Source organism: Periplaneta americana, chromosome 6 (assembly GCF_040183065.1).
Source record: "Periplaneta americana isolate PAMFEO1 chromosome 6, P.americana_PAMFEO1_priV1, whole genome shotgun sequence".
NCBI lineage: Eukaryota > Metazoa > Arthropoda > Insecta > Blattodea > Blattidae > Periplaneta > Periplaneta americana.
Genome location: NC_091122.1, coordinates 118,047,315 through 118,067,483, shown reverse-complemented (window position 1 = coordinate 118,067,483; position 20,169 = coordinate 118,047,315). Strand labels below are relative to the sequence as shown.

The 20,169-nt window shown below is 36.0% G+C and overlaps 1 long non-coding RNA gene across 2 annotated transcripts; it reads right to left on the bottom strand.

The window, feature by feature from the left end:
• Positions 1 to 10,022: 10,022 nt before the first annotated feature.
• Positions 10,023 to 11,804, bottom strand: LOC138701678 (uncharacterized). Of its 2 annotated transcripts, none has more exons than XR_011332662.1 (3): positions 11,563 to 11,804; positions 11,318 to 11,389; positions 10,023 to 11,228 (listed from the first exon to the last, which is right to left on the bottom strand). It is a non-coding gene; the product is annotated as an uncharacterized lncRNA (long non-coding RNA). The 2 variants fall into 2 exon arrangements; XR_011332661.1 differs by having other exon boundaries at positions 11,579 to 11,801.
• Positions 11,805 to 20,169: the final 8,365 nt, after the last annotated feature.

The following is a 20,169-nucleotide window of genomic DNA, read 5'->3' as shown; positions in this document are numbered from 1 at the left end:
CTTCACTGACTGTAGCGCCACGGATTATTATTATTATTATTATTATTATTATTATTATTATTATTATTATTATTATAAAATATAGTGTAGATATGCCAACATTTTTACATAAATATTCAGTGGGACAACTCCACAGATTGAATACCACTGTTCTAAACAGTATTATTTAAAAATCCAAGAAAACCATTAAACATTTTCTTCTGAACTATGAGTATCTTTCATTACATGCAGCAGCTTGCATTGTAGCAATTTCTGGAAGTGAAACAAGAAAGACAGCAAATAAACTTTGTATGTAACTAGAAGTTGAAGCCATGGAACATAATTACATCTTGAATGAATTTATAACTGGAACATAATACCTTACTAATCTGAATACAATATGACAATTTTTTTCCAAATTTATCATCTGTCCCTCATTGGGGATTTCATATAACATCTGTTGTTTAATTTTTGTTCGTACTGAAAATATTACGAAATAATTAATTACTACTAATATTATTTTACATGAACAAGTTACAGTCCACAGTTGTGGAGTAACGATTTGCACATCTGACCATGAAACTAGCGGGTCCGGGTTCAAATCCTGGTTGGGACAAGTAATTTGGTTGAGGTTTTTGCTGGGGTTTTTCCCTCAACCCAATTTAGAGCAAATGCTGTGTAACTTTCGGTGCTGGACCCTGAACTCATTTTGCTGGCGTTATCATCTTCATATCATTCAGATGCTATAGTCCCGTCACTCTAATTTCCGGCAGCCATCGCGTTGCAGGTCAGCTACATTTAAACATGTGCGTCTTGTGATTCGCTGAGGAAGACGTTATTCATTTCTTAAGGCTCAATAAATACTTAATATATTAGTCCGCCATTTTGAGTCTTTCGTTGGCGTTCGCAGAAAGCACATGAAGACGTTATTTGCCGCTCAATTATTTGCTCAATTACAGTGCGTTTGATTTATTATCATAGGAGCTACGACATGATAATGTTTAATGGTGTGGCAAATAGATTCCTCGTATGGTAGCTCAGCAACGAAAGAACAAAAATGGCGAACAATACTACCTACCTAGACTTTATAGAGCCTTTACTTCCTAAGATGTAAGCAAAGAGGAGGAGTCACGCCGGAAAAACAGCGTCGCGACTATAGATAACCACAGCAGTTGATAAAGCGTCGTCGAATTAAAAAAAATAATTTAAAACTCCAATCTGGTGGGTAATTCTGAGATAAAGCAGAAAATGCACAAGATTAAACACGAAGATAGAATAGATTTGGATATTTCTGAATTAGGATTGAAAGTAAAGGAGCATAGATATAAATAGAGAGGACATTTAGATAGAATACCACTTAACAAATCAAGATAGCAAGATTTTCATGTAGGCTATATGGGAAAAGAGACAATGGAAAGCGAAAATAGAGATTGTATCAGAATTGGCAGCAGCCTATGTTAAAAAGACTAAGATGTTTTATCCAATAGCAATGGTTAATAATATTTAGAAAAGTACTCCTCATTTGTTCTTTATCTTAATTTACTATTCATCATCAACATGTTATTTAGGGATTCATTTAATGTTCCTATCTTAAGATGTCATACATTAACAGAGACATGTTGATTAGTATGTTGAATGAATCAGAAGAGATTTGATCTGTCTGAAGATACTACCTCGTCCAATTAGTTTTGATACTCATTTATGCTCCTCATATACCAATAACTAGTGTTTCTTCACGATAGTCCCTGAACTTGAAAAAATGTCCGTCAGAGATCTTTACTAGAAAACTGAAGAGATTCAATCACTACATATTTGTCTTCAGAGACTTTAGGGTAGTCTTGAACAACAATTTTTTGAGAAACAGCCTACTTTAGCCTAGCCGTCCACTGGAACCGTGAACGGCCGAATATTTGTTAGGCCGTATACGGCCGAATACCGGACAACCGGCAGAAGAGCTGATCGATCGTCCACTGGAGCCGATGCTTCAGCTATCAATTACCAGTTGTATGTCTTCGTGCTACAGGCTTATACTTAATACATACATACAAATGGCTTTTAAGGAACCCAGAGGTTCATTGTCGCTATCACATATGCCCGCCATCAGTCCCTATCCTGACCAAGATTAATCCAGTCTTTATCATCATATCCCACCTCCCTGAAATCCATTTTAATATTATTCTCCCATTTACGTCTCGGCCTCCCCAAAGATCTTTTTCCTCCAGCCTCCCAACTAGCACACTATATGCATTTCTGAATTCGTCCATATGTGCTACATGCCCTGCCCACCTCAAAAGTCTGGATTTATGTTCCTAATTATGTCAGGTAAGGAATACAGCATGCAGGTCTGCGTTGTGTAACTTTCTACATTCTCCTGTAACTTCATCCTTCTTAGTCCCAAATATTTTTCTAAGAACCTTATTCTCAAACACCCTTAACCTCTGTTCCTTTCTCAAAGTGAGAGTTAAAGTTTCACAACCATACAGAACTGGTAATATAACTACCTTATATATTCTAAGTTTCAGATTTTTTGAGAGCAGACTGGATGACAAAAGCTTTTTAACCAAATAATAACAAGCATTTCCCATTTTTATTCTGCGTTTAATTACCTCCCGACTTTCATTTATATTTGTTACTGTTGCTCCAAGATATTTGAATTTTTCCACCTCTTCGAAGGATAAATCTCCAATTTTTATATTTCCATTTCGTACAAAATTCTGGTCACGAGACATATATATATATACTTTGTCTTTCCGGGATTTACTTTCAAATCTATCGCTTTACTTGCTTCAAGTAAAATTTCCGTGTTTTCCCTAATCGTTTGAGGATTTTCTCCTAACATATTCACGTCATCCTCATAGACAAGAAGCTGATGTAACCCGTTCAATTCCAAACCCTCTCTGTTATCCTGAACTTTCCTAATGGCTGGCGTATACGGACTCTGCTGTAAGTTTCACTGAGACACATTTTAATTAATCGAACTAGTGTCTTGGAAATACCAATACTCTTAACTGAGTCATATGCCTTTTTGAAATCTATGAATAACTAATGTACTGTACCCTTATACTCCCACCATTTTTTCTCCAACATCTGTCGCATACAAAGAATCTGATCAATAGTCGATCTATTAGTCTAAAATCGCACTGTTGATCCCCAATACTTTCATCTACATATGGAGTTAACTTTCTCAAAAGAATATTGCACAACATTTTGTACCACGTTAACAAAGGTGATATTCCTCGAAAGTTACTACAGTTAGTCTTGTCCCCTTCTTAAAAATAGATCAAATTATGAACTCCTTCCATTGTTCCGGCACAATTTCCTTATGATTATTATTATTATTATTATTAGAATGAATGTGGAGGCCAAGTTACTATTATTGAACAGTCCCTAGGCCTACCTTATGAGGAGACGGAGGGCGAAACGACGAAAATATAGGGTATATCCTATGCTTAGAGAAAGGTGTTGCCTGTGTAAGTTTCATAATCTACACCTGCACAATAAACTTCTAGAGCATAGTGCTAAGTTTTTCGATTACTATCGGATGAATGTTGATACATTTCAATATATTTTAAATGTAATTCGTCTATCAATCTCAAAATGATCAAATTTCAGAGAAGTTGTACCACGTGAGAAACGTTTGCCAATGATCTTAAAGTAAATAGTACATGAATATGGGTATCTGTCGGATACAGGGGGGAGAGCCATTAATCCTTCCCATTGAAGGCTTTAAGGAACCAACGTGGACAAATACCCAATGTCCCATCCCTACCTTCCCGTGGTGCAGCTGTTAGTAAGCATAATTTTACGAGCTGAACTAAAGGGAGGGGCTACTCATCCATTAGCACTGGTCAGCTTGATGAGTTAATGACTGAATTTGGTATAATTTTCCTCTATCCAATACCTAATTCCCTCTTTACTCTTTCCTATCCAGTCCTCTGACTGAACTCTTACTTTCTTCGATCCCGACGGCATTAGAGCATTCGAGCCCTAGGGGTTCATTTCCCTTTCCTTCCTCCTCTTTCTACTTTTCTGTTCCTAGTGCTGACCTGCTATGGCACTAAAATCGTCCTCCAGTGGCTTAAGGAGGGAAAGCTGGTGATCAACAAGATCTCCCAGCTAGGTCCAATGGACCCGTCGACCAACAGCAGGTGTGGTTCTCCAGACATTCTGGGGGTTGTGTGTGAATGAAGTAGCCACCAAAACGTTAAAATATGGTGTTCACTTAAATCGGCTACAACTTGCCATTTTTCACTCCAATATGAAATGAGTACCATTATGGTAAAATTATCCGGAGGTAAAATAGTCCCCCAATCGGATCTCCGGGCGGGGACTACTTTAATGGTACAGAATGAACTAAACATCTTACAATGGAATGCTGGTGGTATAACATCAGCCAAAAAGACTGAACTAGCCAATATACTCTCAGATAATAATATAGATATCTTCCTTATTCAAGAAGCAAACCTTAATGCTGACCAATTAAAATATTTTAATTCTAAAGGTTTTAATATGAAACTGTTACCCAAAGGTAGAAAGATCAGTAGTGGAATTCTCGCAGGTACATCAAAGAAATTAATTACAAATTTTCAAATCATAAAAGAAATGGATAATCAAGACAAATTAGAACTAATAAAAATTGAAGTATGGAAAAATCAACAACATTTCAAAATCTACAGTGCCTATAACCCACCTAATAATCCCCTTGATCTAACTTTGTTTGATATACAACCTAAAACTATCATAATTGGTGACTTTAACGCCCACTCCCAACTTTAGGGCTACGATAATGTAAACCAACCTGGAAAAATGATCATGGACCTCCTAAATACTACAACCGCAGAACTTTTCTACAGAAAAGAAGATACCCCTACTTTCATTCATTATTCTAGTTCTGGTACAAATCCAGACTTATTACTAGTAACATCAGATATCCATCACGAAACCAAGAAAAAAATAATTGAAGACCCTGGATCTGGCCATAGTCATCATTGCTTCTATCCATCTCCACCAAAACCGAAGAAAAGAACCCTACAATAACAAAACAACATGGAACTTTAAGAAAGCGAATTGGAAACTATTTACAACAGAACTCGACGAACACCTCAAGCTCAACACACCACTAATGGAAAATACAAACTCAGATAGACTGAACAAATATTTCTGTGAATCTCTTCTTAAAATTGCAAAAAAGCACATTCCACGAGGCAAACCAAAAAAATACACCCCATTCTGGACAGAAAACCTGAATTTATTGAAACAAGATAGAGATAAAGCAAGAACCAAAGCAGAACATAGCAAAACACCAGAAGATACTCAAGATTGGAGGAAGAAGACTGTCATTCTTAAAAAAGCAATCATAACAGCAAAAAAGAAGTTTCAATAAATTTATCCAAAATATTAATTACAGAACCGATAGCGCTAAAACATATAAATTTCTGAAGAATATTTCCAATACACAGGAAAATACTAGCCAACCTATTATTCATAATAACAAAACTCTAACAGATAGTAGAGATATAGCAAACGCATTTAATAAACACTACTCAAACTCTCACAGATTACATCCCAATATCAAAAAAACTGACAAATTTATCAAAAGAGAATTACATAAAAATAATAAAAATAATATTACTAGTACAAAACCTGAAATATTTCATCAAAATTTTACTTCCAAAGAATTAACTCTAGCTATACAAAATTTTAAAACTAAGAAATCTCCTGGCCCCGACAACATTCATTCCGAATTTCTGAAACATCTGGGGGAAAAATCCAAGTCTGTACTTTTATCCATTTTCAATTTATCATGGAACACCTCAATTCCTGCAGCTTGGAAAAAAGCAATCATTGTACCAATTCACAAAAAAGGGAAACCTGCTCATGATTTTAATAGTTATCGACCAATAGCACTATTAAGCATGATAGCAAAAACCATGGAGTCCATGATCTCCAACAGATTAACTTGGTATTTAGAATCCCAAAATCTTTTATCACCAAGACAAGCCGGCTTTCGACTACTACACTCTACCAATGAACAAGTCATACGCCTCGGCCAACAAATAAAAGACAGTTTTAACAAGAAAGAAGATACCTTGGCAATATTTATTGACTTTCAGCTAGCATATGACTCTGTTTGGAGAAATAAATTATTACTAAAACTCCAGAAATTAGGTATCTCCAGCAATATGTTCAGATGGATATCAGAATTCCTTAGTCAAAGATTCATTGCCACTAAATTCAATAATTCACTTTCTAGTTACAGACAATCATATCGAGGTCTACCTCAGGGCGCTGTCCTCAGCACAACTTTATTCAATATTTATATAGATGACTTACCCTCCCTTTTAGAAAAATCAAACATGAAAGCAGCACTATTTGCAGATGATATAGTTTTGGGGACTTCGGATCTTACAGACATAGAGACAAAATTCAAAATTCTGCTCTTAAAGCTCTAAATCAACTACATGAATGGAATACATCAAATTTGATGACACTCAATTTAAGCAAAAGTAACTACCAAATATTTTCACTCAGTAAAAAAGAAAGAGAATTCAATATCCAATACAATGGCCAACACCTTCCTAGGACTTATGAATCTAAATATCTTGGAGTTATTTTCGATAGTAAGTTAACATGGAGCAACCATTTGAAATACATTTCTGAAAAAGCTCGTAAAAGATTCTCCCTTCTAAAAAGACTAGCAGGAAAGAAATGGGGATGCTCTAGGAATACTTTGAACACTACATACAAAATGTTTATACAGCCAGTGCTGACATACTGCGGAGAAATTTTAATTACTTCACCTTTCATAAACGACATAGAATATGTTCAAAACCAAGCTCTCAGACTCATTACTGGTGGAATCAAAACAACTCCAATAGATTCTATGAGATTCCTCACTAATATTAACAGTATCAATATGACAATAGAAGAAAAACCACTGATTCAATATGAAAAACTTATCAGATTACCAGGAAACAATTGGCATTCATACAGTCCTCTCTGTAGATTGAAAACTCAGAAAAGTTTCATATCCATTGTTCAAGAATTAAAACAGAAAATCAATATCCCGAATTTAAAAGAAAACTTACAAATTAAACCAAACCCTTTAACTCTATTAAATATAGAATATAATCTAAATTTAACAGAAGAAATACTGAAATCAGAAGTAAACACTGAAATACTGAAACAATTGTCTTTAGAGACAATTAATATTAGGTACCCTCCACAAAACTGGCTTCATTTATACACCAACGGATCCTTGATCTCCAGAGAACAAGGTGCCAATGTAGGTGTTACGTGCTGTCTCTTCTCACTTTATAGATCTCTTGGATATGGAACAACAAGTTTTGATGGTGAAATCATTGCAATAAGTGAATGTCTCAGGAATCTTCTATGCCACATCAATAAATTTAGGAATGCAGTTACATTGTCAGACTCCAAAGCAGCTATTCTATCAATCATCTCTAAACACACACCTTCATCTCAAACAGCAGAAATAAATAAAATGCTCTCTCAATTAATATCACTCAATAAAAGAATTGTATTCTAATGGATACCATCCCATTGTGGAATTCTGGGAAATGAGAATGCGGATGCTTTAGCAAAGAAAGGCAGCACTGCTACTTACAGATCTGTTACTAAATCTACGTATTACTCTGTGAAGAGATTTATTAAATCTACGCTACAGACTGGAAGGTCCGGGGTTCGATCCCAGGTGGTGACAGGATTTTTTCTCGTTACCAAACTTTCAGAACGGCCCCGAGGTTCACTCAGCCTCCTATTAAATTGAGTACCGGGTCTTTCCCGGGGGTAAAAGGCGGTCAGAGCGTGGTGCCGACCACACCACCTCATTCTAGTGCCGAGGTCATGGAAAGCATGGGGCTCTACCTCCATGCCCCCCAAGTGCCTTCATGGCATGTTACGGGGATACCTTTACCTTTTTTTTACTTTTACATACTTAGACTTCAACAAACAAAATTTGATAACACAATCCCAAGGGAAAAAATGGAACTCTCTGCATCAAAATTCACAGTTAATTCCCGATTTATCACGAAATTCGTCTGTAGCTGCATTTAGATTGGCAAAAGGCCATGATTGTTTGGCTAAACACCTGCATAGAATTGGAATATATCAGTCCCCTAACTGCCCATTGTGCAACTCAAACCAAGAAATGGATTCGGAACACCTCAAAATCTGTGCTTCATTGGCTGGTCATGATAATATCTTTGAAAAATATTGGAGTGCAAGAGGTCAAATGACTTTATTGTCAAACGCCTGGCATTAGAAAACAACAACATGAATAATAATTTGTTAAGCCTTAAAAATTTTATTTAACTTATTTAGTGAAAAAAAAAAAAAAAAAAAAATGCAAGAACTAATTAATTTTTCGGCGTTCATGGCGAAATTTATGGAAACAGTCACCACGTGTTGCTCTGTTCGGCCGAATGAGATCGGAAAATCCCATCTGAATTGGATCAAACCGTCACTCAGCCGCAAATGGCCGAACAGGGCGAGTGTAATGGACGCGCGCCAATGCATTCTCTTGTTGTGAGATCATTCGGTCGTGTACAACCGTAAACGGCCGAGTTGTTATTCGGCCGAATTTGGTTCCAGTGGATGGCCAGCCTTAGTCTCCTTCAGTGATGAAATGTTGTTTCATTTCAGGTTAAAAGTTAAATGTGTTTGCGCCACTTGATATCATTCCTAAAATAACTTGAAAATCACTAAGATTTATAATATAGCGTGGTGAGGCTGATCTGTTTCTATTTGTCATATTTATAGTATAGAGTGGTGAGGCTGATCTGTTTCTATTTGTCATATTTATAGTATAGAGTGGTGAGGCTGATCTGTTTCTATTTGTCATATTTATAGTATAGAGTGGTGAGGCTGATCTGTTTCTATTTGTCATATTTATAGTATAGAGTGGTGAGGCTGATCTGTTTCTATTTGTCATATTTATAGTATAGAGTGGTGAGGCTGATCTGTTTCTATTTGTCATATTTATAGTATAGAGTGGTGAGGCTGATCTGTTTTTATTTGTCATATTTATAGTATAGAGTGCTGAGGCTGATCTGTTTCTATTTGTCATATTTATAGTATAGAGTGCTGAGGCTGATCTGTTTCTATTTGTCATATTTATAGTATAGAGTGCTGAGGCTGATCTGTTTCTATTTGTCATATTTATAGTATAGAGTGGTCAGGCTGATCTGTTTCTATTTGTCATATTTATAGTATAGAGTGATGAGGCTGATCTGTTTCTATTTGTCATATTTATAGTATAGAGTGGTGAGGCTGATCTGTTTTTATTTGTCATATTTATAGTATAGAGTGCTGAGGCTGATCTGTTTCTATTTGTCATATTTATAGTATAGAGTGCTGAGGCTGATCTGTTTCTATTTGTCATATTTATAGTATAGAGTGCTGAGGCTGATCTGTTTCTATTTGTCATATTTATAGTATAGAGTGGTCAGGCTGATCTCTATTTGTCATATTTATAGTATAGAGTGATGAGGCTGATCTGTTTCTATTTGTCATATTTATAGTATAGAGTGGTCAGGCTGATCTCTATTTGTCATATTTATAGTATAGAGTGATGAGGCTGATCTGTTTCTATTTGTCATATTTATAGTATAGAGTGGTCAGGCTGATCTCTATTTGTCATATTTATAGTATAGAGTGATGAGGCTAATTAGAAACTTCTCTACACTTTTCCTTCATATTGATCTCACTTCTTTACAAAGTGAGACAGAAAAAAAGGTAACAATTATGCATAACACCACTTCCACCATAAGAATGATAATCAGTAATCAAAATGTGAATTCAAGTTGATGGCCTCCAAGGTCTCCCAATATATGGGAGTGTTATGTTTATATCAAAGAAATCTAACACAAAGTGTATGAGAATAATTCTCAAAAATATATCATGGAAAACATTTTACCATTTCATGGTAGGCCTAAGTACATTACAGTGGAGTTATAATTTACAAGCAGATAGTTCATTGAGGAATCATGGAAAATATAGCAGTCAGTGATAAATGCAAAGAATAACATATATGCATTTTATTCGATATTATGTTATAGCCTATTAGTGCTTAATTCATTATCTAATTTGCCTTATTTATAGGCATATAGTGGACACATTTTTTTGCAGTGTAAAAGACCCATCATATTAGCACCATTCCAGTGGTGATTCTGGTAAACTGTGAGTTCGAGAGACAAGAGAGCTCACATATGGCTACTTCATAAACATACAAAACTTGCAAAGGATAAACACCGTATGTATAGGCCTACGTAAATTAACACAAATTAAGTTATTAACATAAGTCACTTCCTTTATAATGCATTTCCATTCCACAGATCGAATACAGAGTAACAGTTCTTTAGGATGTAGAAGTTTCAAACATGAAATACATTTGTACCGTAGTATACAGTAAATAGACACAAAACAATGCACCGAGCAGCAATGGTTGCACATTTATATTGCTATAGTACCTGTATCTCTGCTGCAGACTTGCAGGTAACAATTTCCACTAGGCCTACGATACCAGTAAAATACTGAACGTATAGGGCTAACTATACCGAATACTGAATAGGCCAATACCAAATGCACCTGAAGAACTGCCTATGTGTTGGCTGTCATGTTCATCTTTCAAAATAGTAAAAGAGGAATTTAAAAACTTCATTAATTCTAGCTGTCTTACACCACATGTATTTACATTTACGTATACTTATTAACTTATGATTTTATTCGAAGTGGGTATGATATTTTCCTAGGTTAGGTTTTCGAAATTTATTCGGTGCCTAGTGACTTACTGCCCAAGGAAAGACAATTATTAAGATAATCAGTCTTTCATGTACTGTAGGTAGACCTATTCTATAAAATATGAAATTGCCTAGATCATATGTGATCTGGGATAGTGGTTAATTTTATTTGGAGCGTAGTAAGAAACAAATGATTTGAATCAAGATCTAAGAACGTTATTTTAGTAATCTGTGCGCCTGAACTAGTTAAGTTTTCCAATTCCTCTTTGTCCATGCTCCATTTTATCTTATTTTGTTTACCTATGTAGGCCTACTCTTCGAAAGTTATGTCCAATTTTAGTTGTTTCTGCTCTTTGGAAAGCAATATATTAACTAAAATGTTTCTTCGAGCCACTGCCTTCTTTTTCCTCAGGTATATATATTTGTTTTTCTATTTTCCATAGTTCTTCTCCTCTCCCTTCACAACACGTATTATCTTGCCCGTAATTCCTGCAATACACGATACAAGTTTAATGTAGAACATTCTTCAAATTCAAACTCAAATTATAAATAATGTAGATAGTCATAATACTGCTTACACTATATGACCAAAATATTTCCATAGTTCTTCTCCTCTCCCTTCACAACACGTATTATCTTGCCCGTAATTCCTGCAATACACGATACAAATTTAATGTAGAACATTCTTCAAATTCAAACTCAAATTATAAATAATGTAGATAGTCATAATACTGCTTACAGTATATGACCAAAATATTTTTTTTCTAACACTATGGCGTGTTGACAGATTTATACATAAATCAAATACAAATTTAATAATTACTTGCAAAATACAATACCAGCCATTAGATGGTGTGGAAGTCAAATGTTAACTATTGCACGAAAACTTTAACATGGAAATATAATTATATATCCATTAATTAGACATCACACATTTTCATCATCTGCCACCATTTTAAATTTGATAGAAAGGAATTTAGAAACAAAACACTATACATTCATTCATCGCATGTTCAACTCATAGCAACGGTCGGACAGCAAACAGCTGATATGTGGGTGCGGGGAGGGGCGGATCGATGAATGAACTATAGGGCTAGTAGTACCACAGTCTACTATATAGTAGACTGTGGTAGTACTATTTGTAATTGATTTGAATCGTTTTAGAAAATTACACCTCACAGTTTAAAAGTGAAATAACATTTTCTTTTCCCTTTACATTTTACCATTCCCTTAAGTTTACAACAAGTTGCCACCGTGCCGTTCCGAGTAGGACCAAGCCCGCGCGAATTCTGCGAAGTTTAAATCAATCTTCAATATTACTTACTTACAAATGGCTTTTAAGGAACCCGAAGGTCATTGCCGCCCTCACATAAGCCCGCCAGCGGTCCCTATCCTGTGCAAGATTAATCCAGTCTCTATCATCATACCCCACCTCCCTCAAATCCATTTTAATATTATCCTCCCATCTACGTCTCGGCCTCCCTAAAGGTCTTTTTCCCTCCGGTCTCCCAACTAACACTCTATATGCATTTCTGGATTCGCCCATACGTGCTACATGCCCTGCCCATCTCAAACGTCTGGATTTAATGTTCCTAATTATGTCAGGTGAAGAATACAATGCGTGCAGTTCTGTGTTGTGTAACTTTCTCCATTCTCCTGTAACTTCATCCCGCTTAGCCCCAAATATTTTCCTTAGCACCTTATTCTCAAACACCCTGAATCTATGTTCCTCTCTCAGAGTGAGAGTCCAAGTTTCACAACCATACAGAAGAACCGGTAATATAAATGTTTTATAAATTCTGACTTTTAGATTTTTGGACAGCAGACTGGATGATAAGAGCTTCTCAACCGAATAATAACACGCATTTCTCATATTTATTCTGCGTTTAATTTCCTCCCGAGTGTCATTTATATTTGTTACTGTTGCTCCAAGATATTTGAATTTTTCCACCTCTTCGAAGGATAAATCTCCAATTTTTATATTTCCATTTCGTACAATATTCTGGTCACGAGACATAATCATATACTTTGTCTTTTCGGGATTTACTTCCAAACCGATTGCTCTACTTGCTTCAAGTAAAATTTCCGTGTTTTCCCTAATCGTTTGTGTATTTTCTCCTAACATATTCACGTCATCCGCATAGACAAGAAGCTGATGTAACCCGTTCAATTCCAAACCCTGCCTGTTATCCTGAACTTTCCTAATGGCATATTCTAGAGCGAAGTTAAAAAGTAAAGGTGATAGTGCATCTCCCTGCTTTAGCCCGCAGTGAATTGGAAAAGCATCAGATAGAAACTGACCTATACGGACTCTGCTGTATGTTTCACTGAGACACATTTTAATTAATCGAACTAGTTTCTTGGGAATACCAAATTCAATAAGAATATCATATAATACTTCCCTCTTAACCGAGTCATATGCCTTTTTGAAATCTATGAATAACTGATGTACTGTACCCTTATACTCCCATTTTTTCTCCATTATCTGTCGAATACAAAAAATCTGATCAATAGTCGATCTATTACGCCGAAAACCACACTGATGATCCCCAATAATTTCATCTACGTACGGAGTTAATCTTCTCAAAAGAATATTGGACAAAATTTTGTACGACGTCAACAAAAGTGATATTCCTCGAAAGTTACCACAGTTGGTTTTGTCCCCCTTTTTAAAAATAGGTACAATTATGGACTCCTTCCATTATTCTGGTACAATTTCCTTTTCCCAAATAGCAAGTACAAGTTTATAAATTTCGCTATATAATGCACTTCCGCCCTCTTGTATTAATTCTGCTGGAATTTGATCGATACCTGGAGACTTGTACTTTTTCAGATTTTCTATCGCAATTTCGACTTCTGAAAGCGTGGGTTCGGGTATAAATGGCTCAGCAGTTTGTATTTCAATTTCGTCCCGATCATTTCTATTTGGCCTATGTACATTTAGTAGTTGCGCAAAATAGTTTTTCCATCTGTTTAGGATTGATGGAGAGTCTGCAAGCAAGTCACCATTCTCATCCTTGATCACGTTTACCCTTGGCTGATATCCGTTCTTAAATTCCTTTATACCCTTATATAAATCTCGAATGTTTTTAATCTTACTATTTGTTTCTACCTCATTCAGGTTTTCCTTCAAGTAACCTCTCTTTTTATTCCTAAGTGTACGACTTGCTTCCCGTCTTTCATTGAAATAATTCTCTCTCTTCTCCTCAACTGGATCCTGTAAGAATTTCAATTTTGCCTGTTTCCTTCTTTCTACTACCATGCAACAATCTTCATCAAACCACGGTTTCTTTTTCTTAGTTTCATAATAACCTTGGCTCTGCTCAGCTGCAATTTTGATACTATCTCTGATATTTTCCCACACGCTATTAACATCTAATTCTTTCTCAACTTCGTCGGAACTTTCTAAAGTGGCAAACCTATTCGAAATTTCGACCTGATAATTTTGCTTAGCTTTCTCAGGCGGTGTTCAATATTCTGGCATTTTATATTTTTTAGTTGGTTATTTAAGGGAACCAGGTAGTGATTAGGGGTTAAAAATCCGATTTTTTATTTTATGTTAAAAAAAGTACAAAACTTGTTCTTTAAGACAATATAAATATTGTGGAGAGTATTTCTGCAGGTAAGTCATTTAAATAGCCTATTTAAATTTGGCGGTGCATGTAATTCATACATCCTTCTTTTTAAATGCAGTTTTCCATAACTTGACATTTTTCATACTTAAGTGCATTTTCCTCTGAAACTACTGAATAAATTGACATGAAATTTTTACAATGTTTTCTGCACCCTATGTTCTACATTGTAGACCTACAGGTTTAAGAATATCTCACATATAACACGAGAAAAAAAATATGTATGCATTGTGAAAATTGCAAAAAATGGTAAACAAAGTTCAATATTTTTTCTGTTTCACTAGGGGCGAAATATTTAACAAAGTTTTGCTTTAGAATTTACAATATACATTATTAGATAACTTAAATAAAATACAAGGTATATGAGTGAAGATTGTACCAAGGAATGTGCACCTGAAGAATGAGGTACACTTAGCAAAGTGTGAAAACAGGTTATCAGTTAGGACCTTTCTTTTGCACTTAGATACGAAACTAATTAGTGGTCTTTTATAGCACTGAATTCAGAATGATTGATTGTATAAGCATGGAAATTTTTATTTCAATCTGAGCACTAAAAGTCTAGAAATATTGAACTAAACTTTTGTACTGAAATTTTTTAATCGCACAGGCATCACTACCCACTCTCCTTAACGACGCTGTATCAACTACTAGGTTATTTAGCGTCGATTTTTTTTTAGTTGATTATTTGACGACGCTGTATCAACTACTAGGTTATTTAGCGTCGATGACATTGGTGATAGCGAGATGGTATTTGGCGAGATGAGGTCGAGGATTCGTCATAAATTACCTGGCATTCGCCTTACGGTTGGGAAAAACCTCGGAAAAAAACCCAACCAGATAATCAGCCCAAGCGGGGATCGAACCCGCGCCCGAGCGCAACTTCAGACTGGCAAGCAAGCGCCTTAAGCGTCTGAGCCACGCCGGTGGCTATTCTGGCATTTAAGAGGTTAATAATGACACTTCACTTTAAATATTCGGCACTTCTGACGTTAATATTCGCGCACTTCATATTTCTCACTTGGCATTTCAAAGGTTAGGTTAGGCTTTGTTATGTTATATTTTAGGTTGGGTTAGGTTACTTTACCAGGTTATTTCGCGGACAATTTCTAGGAATCTATCCATCTTGTCTACAGTATTGTGTATGAATTCTCTTGTGAACATGTAATCTGCGAGATATCCCACGAAATATTTTCTTCCTCCGATTATATTCGGAAGAGTAGTCTTCACATACCTCCCTCTATTGTATTTGTGTGAGCTCCCGTGTCTCCATCAACAAATTCATTTATAAAACATTAGGTCATAATTATAAGTATATTATTTGTATAACCATTAGGCCTAATAAATTGACAGTTACTGAAGGATTTATATTTAATTATTAAATCGTATTCAGTTTTGATATACTGTATTTCGACTTATCATTAAATTTATGATCTCAAAACCATTACGTACTTCTTCTAACGTTAGATTATTTTGTGAAAACCAAGGACTGTTCCTGATAGATTTTGCATCTTCCCTGTCTTGTTCCTTTGTTACATTCTCATCTTGCTTCCTTTTACCTGCTCTTTTGGTCAGCGTCATATTAATGTCGCATTTCAGACATTCTACTTCTTTCGCTATTAAACTTGCATCTAGTAAGAATTGCAGTGACAAGTCATAGCTCGAAAATACTGTAGCATAATCCAAAACTTTCTATTTCCAACTCCCGGTTTTCCTATATTTGAGCATTTGTAAGAAGCTGCGCCTCCTCTAAATATTTCCTTCTTTTCATCTTGATAGCTGCCTACAAGTTCTACGGCTTCCATCTTTATCAACTAGTCAACACGTGCTCTTTGTGTAAGAGCGGCAAGAGCGCTCTCCGCTGCACACGAGCAGTTAGCAGATCCAAAGACATTCGAGGGATAGATAGGAATTAATAAAAACGTTTCCTATGAAAGTTGTTTGTTTTGCAGAGCTCTATCAAATGGTACCCTATTTGACTCCGACTCCCATTTGAAATTTTAAAGTGATACAGCACTGACCCTACTTCCTGTTAGAGCTGATTGATGAAATCAAGCTCAAGCGAAAGTTCATGTGGTTTAGTTACAAATATTTTTGTCTCGAAAATTTTAATGCACTTGTTTCCAAAATAAATGACTTATGGGTGGTCTGAATCACCCTGTATATTAAAAAAAATATGGTAGTAATCAATAACAATTATCCTCTGACTGAGGTTCTGGCTGATATGTACATCTATTATCAGGCAGTACATCTCACTTGACGATATGTGTCAGAGGAATAATTGTTTGTACCTATACATCTGATGTCTGATTAGTGTAATATGGTCTGTGTGATGTATCTTGTCTCACTGTGAAAAGAGAGAGAAAGGAGATATGTCTTACTTCGTCTGTATTGTTATGGTGATGGGGGAGTGGAGCTATGCCGTCCATCCATCCAGTGGCGGAAGGGACTAGTTGATACATTCTGTAGTGCAAATTAAAATTACAAAATATCTCTCTTCGTACTGTGTAGTTCCGTCACTGAGCTCGTCTTTCAAGAAATTGAGTTCCGGTAGCCTGTACAATAACAAGGTTTTGAAAAGAATCCTGAAAATTTACAACCCTCCTATAATCTCCAACCTCATTTGAAGGGACTTGGTTTTATTGTTACTGAGATAAGATAAACCTTACCAGGTATAGCTAGTCGGCGATATAATATCCGATAGAGGGGAAAAGGAACTGGCTACCCTACCCCATTATCACTTGGCCTATTTGTCTCATAAGTGATGCCTTCTTGGTATCACGTGTGAGGTTCAGACCTGTCTTCGGACTTACATACAACTTACTTACAAATGGCTTTTAAGGAACCCGAAGGTTCATTGCCGCCCTCACATAAGCCCGCCAGCGGTCCCTATCCTGTGCAAGATTAATCCAGTCTCTATCATCATACCCCACCTCCCTCAAGTCTATTTTAATATTATCCTCCCATCTACGTCTCGGCCTCCCTAAAGGTCTTTTTCCCTCCGGTCTCCCAACTAACACTCTATATGCATTTCTGGATTCGCCCATACGTGCTACATGCCCTGCCCATCTCAAACGTCTGGATTTAATGTTCCTAATTATGTCAGGTGAAGAATACAATGCGTGCAGTTCTGTGTTGTGTAACTTTCTCCATTCTCCTGTAACTTCATCCCGCTTAGCCCCAAATATTTTCCTTAGCACCTTATTCTCAAACACCCTGAACCTATGTTCCTCTCTCAGAGTGAGAGTCCAAGTTTCACAACCATACAGAAGAACCGGTAATATAACTGTTTTATAAATTCTAACTTTCAGATTTTTCGACAGCAGACTGGATGATAAGAGCTTCTCAACCGAATAATAACACGCATTTTCCATATTTATTCTGCGTTTAATTTCCTCCCGAGTGTCATTTATATTTGTTACTGTTGCTCCAAGATATTTGAATTTTTCCACCTCTTCGAAGGATAAATCTCCAATTTTTATATTTCCATTTCGTACAATATTCTGGTCACGAGACATAATCATATACTTTGTCTTTTCGGGATTTACTTCCAAACCGATTGCTCTACTTGCTTCAAGTAAAATTTCCGTGTTTTCCCTAATCGTTTGTGTATTTTCTCCTAACATATTCACGTCATCCGCATAGACAAGAAGCTGATGTAACCCGTTCAATTCCAAACCCTGCCTGTTATCCTGAACTTTCCTAATGGCATATTCTAGCGCGAAGTTAAAAAGTAAAGGTGATAGTGCATCTCCCTGCTTAAGCCCGCAGTGAATTGGAAAAGCATCAGATAGAAACTGACCTATACGGACTCTGCTGTATGTTTCACTGAGACACATTTTAATTAATCGAACTAGTTTCTTGGGAATACCAAATTCAATAAGAATATCATATAATACTTCCCTCTTAACCGAGTCATAAGCCTTTTTGAAATCTATGAATAACTGATGTACTGTACCCTTATACTCCCATTTTTTCTCCATTATCTGTCGAATACAAAAAATCTGATCAATAGTCGATCTATTACGCCGAAAACCGCACTGATGATCCCCAATAATTTCATCTACGTACGGAGTTAATCTTCTCAAAAGAATATTGGACAAAATTTTGTACGACGTCAACAAAAGTGATATTCCTCGAAAGTTACCACAGTTGGTTTTGTCTCCCTTTTTAAAAATAGGTACAATTATGAATGAACTCCTTCCATTGTTCTGGTACAATTTCCTTTTCCCAAATAGCAAGTACAAGTTTATAAATTTCGCTATATAATGCACTTCCACCCTCTTGTATTAATTCTGCTGGAATTTGATCGATACCTGGAGACTTATACTTTTTCAGATTTTCTATCACAATTTCGACTTCTGAAAGCGTGGGTTCGGGTATAAATGGCTCAGCAGTTTGTATTTCAATTTCGTCCCAATCATTTCTATTTGGCCTATGTACATTTAGTAGTTGCGCAAAATAGTTTTTCCATCTGTTTAGGATTGATGGAGAGTCTGCAAGCAAGTCACCATTCTCATCATTGATCACGTTTACCCTTGGCTGATATCCGTTCTTAAATTCCTTTATACCCTTATATAAATCTCGAATGTTTTTATTCTTACTATTTGTTTCTACCTCATTCAGTTTTTCCTTCAAGTAACCTCTCTTTTTATTCCTAAGTGTACGACTTGCTTCCCGTCTTTCATTGAAATAATTCTCTCTCTTCTCCTCAACTGGATCCTGTAAGAATTTCAATTTTGCCTGTTTCCTTCTTTCTACTACCATGCAACAATCTTCATCAAACCATGGTTTCTTTTTCTTAGTTCCATAATAACCTATGCTCTGCTCAGCTGCAATTTTGATACTATCTCTGATATTTTCCCACACGCTATTAACATCTAATTCTTTCTCAACTTCGTCGGAACTTTCTAAAGTGGCAAACCTATTCGAAATTTCGACCTGATAATTTTGCTTAGCTTCCTCGTCCTTTAATTTCAAAATATTGAATTTAGTAATATTAACTTGTTGCTCTACTCGCTTGGCTACTGATAATCTTTCTCTTAACTCTCCAATCACCAAATAATGGTCAGAATTACAGTCTGCACCCCTGAAAGTTCGAATATCTACTATACTAGTATGTCTCCGTTTATCTATCAAGATGTGATCTATTTGGTTGTGTGTCAATGCATCTGGAGAAGTCCAAGTATATTTATGTATATCCTTATGGGGGAATGTTGTACTTTTGACAATTAAATTTTTCGATGTGGCAAAGTTGACTAATCTAACTCCATTGTCACTACTAATTGCGTGCAGGCTCTCTTTTCCAATAGTTGGTCTAAAAATATCCTCCCGTCCTACTTTAGCATTGAAATCCCCCAATAAAATTTTCATGTGATATCTAGGGAACTGATCAAAAGTATGTTCCAATTCCTCATAGAAGCTATTCTTTATATGGTCGTCTTTCTCTTCTGTAGGGGCGTGAGCATTTATAACTATGATGTCGCACCATCTACCCTTAAGTACTAAATATGATAACCTGTCACTGATAAATTCGACCTTTTTTACTGCTGATTTTATTCTTTTATGAACAAAGAATCCTGTTCCTAATTGGTGATTATTGTTTCCTTCCCCATAATATAACAAGTAATCTCCTATTTGTGATATGCCATTCCCATCTAACCTAACCTCTTGTACTCCTACGAAGTCTATTCTATATCTAGCTAGTTCTTTTGCTAGTAATGTTACCCCTCCTGTTCTATAAAGACTAGTTACGTTCCAAGTGCCAAATCTCAAATCCTTATTCCTTTGCTGTGGTCGTG